Genomic DNA, 3731 nt, shown 5'->3' on the forward strand with positions numbered 1-3731 from the left:
AACCGGCCTCGTTACTGAGCTTCAGAAAAAGGCGGGCTCCACTGCATCCCACTTCATCCTGGGGGCTTGGTTCCATGGCCTTGGATTTCAGCCTCCCAGGAGAATCCTGTGAGCTTTGGGCTTACCTGAAGTAGCAAGCTTTGGCTCACATTTGAGAAGTGTATTTCAGGTCACTGTACCTGATTAAATGATTAATTTTGGCTGAGCATAAACATGTAACATGATCACTAATTAAGAATTGTATACAGAGCTGGGTGCTGGTGGCTCGTGCCAGTAGTCCTAGCTACTCAGGAGGCAGAGATCAGGATTGTGGTTTGAAGCCAGCCCAGACAAATAGTTCTCAAGACCCTGTCTCAAAAAAAGCCATCACAAAAAAAAGGGCTGGTGGAGTGGCTCAAGGTGAAGGCCCTGAGTTCAAACCCCAGTACTGCAAAAAGAAAAAAAAAAAGAATTGTATCCAAAAAACAGGGAGAAAGTGTCCTGTTGCCTGTGCCTTCCACAGGACAGAGGACTGAAACTAGACACATACTGACAATACTGATTATGACTCCAACAAAAAGATACTGTGGTGTAGTCATCGCAAAGTGGCTCATTTTTAGCGAGAAATACTTAAAAGAAAGAATGCTCATGGAAATGGGTTGTCCCCATAAAGTACACAGGTTGCGAGACAGATGCCACAGGGCATCAAGGTCACAGTATTGGCAGAAAACAGGGAAGCAAAGTCGAAGTGCTTGTCATCCAGGCAGAGAACACTTACCAGTCTGAGTTTCAGATTTATAAACATCATTGCTGAAACTCATAGGGGAAATACATCCTTAAAACCCAGCAGATAGAGTCAATAAAGTGATCTCAAGCAATCACAGCTCACTGATGGGAAAATGTCTTCCAGGATGTCCAGAAAGAAGGTAGCTACCAGCTACTGCTGACTAGCTGAGTAAGTAAAACCACTGGGCTCTCCTACCCTTCACCTCCCCAGCCTTCTATATGTCTTGCTGGGCTTTGCTAAACTTATTTTCACCCATTTATAAAAGGTCAACCAGGCTGTGTTCTCTTGACAGTTGTAAGTGCTTTGGTTAGAATTTCTGGTGATTTTAATCCAGCTGGGTTTCATAGGAAGTATGCAGTTTATCTTTCTTATAAAATGTGTTGGTGTTTCAAGTTGGTACCAGCTGTTATCAATTTAATAGAGATCACAGTATAATTTCAAAATATCTTATTCTCTCTGAAATTATCCTGATGCTCCAAACTGTCTGAAGCTCTGAAGTGTGCCTCTTGCTTCTGTCTCTTATCTGGATGGGTTAATTAACTTCCCCTATCATGCTGTCCAACTGTGCTGCAGTCCAGACATCACACTTCACCAGAGAAGTTGCCTTCATCGTGCTCCCTCACATGCAAACAGGTATGGCCCAGGGACACCTTTGTGTTTCTCTTTTCCATTCTCTCATGAAAAGGAACAATTAAGTAGTGACTAACTGGTGGGGAACTGCTCAAAGTCTATTCCTATGATGTGAGGCAAGTCCAGTTCTTAATGGGAAAGGCAAAATTAGTCAAGAAAGAACAGTATTGTTGAATTTGGTTTGCCATTATTTTCTTGAGGATTTTTGCATCAATGTTCATTAAGGAGATTGGCCTATAGTTCTCCTTTTTGGAGGTGTCTTTGCCTGGCTTTGGGATAAGTGTAATACTGGCTTCATAAAATGTGTTTGGCAGTTTTCCTTCCCTTTCTATTTCGTGGAACAGTTTAAGGAGGGTTGGTATCAGTTCTTCTTTAAAGGTCTGATAGAATTCAGCAGAGAATCCATCAGGTCCTGGACTTTTCTTTTTGGGGAGACTCTTGATTTCTGCTTCAATTTCATTTTGTGTTACATGTCTATTCAGTTGATTAATTTCCTCTTGGTTCAGTTTTGGATGATCTAGAAATCTGTCCATTTCTTTAAGATTTTCAAATTTATTTGAATATAGGTTCTCAAAGTAGTCTCTGATGATTTCCTGGACTTCCATGGTGTTTGTCATTATCTCCCCTTTTGCATTCCTGATTCTACTAATTTGGGTTTTTTCTCTCCTCATTTTAGTCAGGTTTGCCAGGGGTCTATCGATCTTGTTTATTTTTTCAAAGAACCAACTTTTTGTTTCATTAATTCTTTGTATGGTTTTTTTGCTTATACTCTCTCTACAACAAAATTAGAAATAAGGGCAAAATAGTTTCTGCTGGGTACTGAGAGGGTGGGGGGAGAGGGAGGGGGCGGAGTGGGTGGTAAGGGAGGGGGTGGGAGCAGGGGGGAGAAATGACCCAAGCCTTGTATGCACATATGAATAATAAAAGAAAAAAGAAAGAACAGTAAAAAGTGAAGATAAAAATTCAAACAAACAATAAATATTCCGAAAAAGAATAAAGAGCCTCTTTCCCCACACTCTTGAGACAACCCTAAGAAGCATTTTAATGTTTAATTCCTAATATGGAAGTAATTCTGGTGGACATCCAACCTTTAATATAGTCCAAGTTATCTAGTCACACCTGCTTTATCTTGGCATAGTGCCTATGTTCAAGATCATGGCCACAGCCTTTCCTCCTTTGGTTCTCAGAGCCAATTCAACCTGACAATGAAAAGAAATAAATCTTCCAGAGGGACTCCATTCATACCACCATGGGGTATCCAAGGTGTCCGGAATGGGCAGATGTGACTGTCACCAAGAAGTCAACAAGAAAGATTCCTATGGTGGACTCCCACTATCAGGCTGGGACTCCTGAATCAAGGTTGTTTTTCTTTTTATTTGTTTGGTTTTGTTTTATAATCTGTGCACTTCTAGAACAAGTGTCCTATTATCCCCTAGTTCACTCTGATTCTACCTAAAATGTACAAATAAAACTATGTAAGAAAAGTTGTGAGTGACAAAAACAATAGACAGAGAGCAAGTAGACAGGTCTAGAGCTTTGAACATGTGGGTGATTTATTTTAAATTCAAATTTCTTGAATATCTATGAAGAACTTAAACCAATGAATTTACTAACATTGGTCAATTTTTTTGTTGCAGGGAAAAAAGTTGCAGCTATGTAACTGTGGACTGTCCCACCAACTGAGAAAGGACCAACTTTACAAGATAGTCACTGTCAAATGTAATATACTTCCTCTCAAAGTGTCTGGATGTGATAAGCCCAGAGGGTCACGAGATCCCCAGAGAACATGCACAAGCAGTGAGACAGGATGGAGAATACTGGGAGGGAGTCTGCAGAGTCAGAAGTTGAGCCACAGTGAGCACAGCAGAAAGGCAGAGTCATAGAAACCAGGTGTTTTAGCCAAGGACATGCACTGATATGCCTCTGTTGTATGGAAACATTCTCAATTTCTCTTCCAGGTTTTCCCTTCTCCCAATTCCTTATATCCAACTAATCCAAGCATTCCCTCTTCAGTATAGAAACAAGATGATATTACCCATGGTACTTGTGAACTCATTGGACATGGCTTCTAAACCTGAATCAGATTTCCTTGAGTGTCCATAAAGTTAAATAAAATTTTGATATCTGTTGGATAGTTTGATTTTTTCAGATTGGAAAAATCAATTCAGAGCCAAATCGTAGAAAACAGCAGATCTAACTGAAGGATACTTAAAAAAAAAAAACAGATACGATCCTAAAGACATGATTCAATAGGGACTGGAGAATGAACATTCTATACTTTGAGGACATATAGTCTCTAAAAACTACCCAGCTCTGCCACCTGAATGAGAAAGCA

At 40.2% G+C, this 3731-nt stretch overlaps 1 long non-coding RNA gene across 1 annotated transcript; it reads left to right on the forward strand.

Moving 5' to 3' along the window:
- Positions 1 to 1118: 1118 nt before the first annotated feature.
- Positions 1119 to 3489, forward strand: LOC141418097 (uncharacterized). Its single transcript, XR_012442739.1, has 3 exons — positions 1119 to 1399; positions 2584 to 2755; positions 3034 to 3489. It is a non-coding gene; the product is annotated as an uncharacterized lncRNA (long non-coding RNA).
- Positions 3490 to 3731: the final 242 nt, after the last annotated feature.

The sequence above is a fragment of the Castor canadensis genome, chromosome 16 (genome assembly GCF_047511655.1).
Source record: "Castor canadensis chromosome 16, mCasCan1.hap1v2, whole genome shotgun sequence".
NCBI lineage: Eukaryota > Metazoa > Chordata > Mammalia > Rodentia > Castoridae > Castor > Castor canadensis.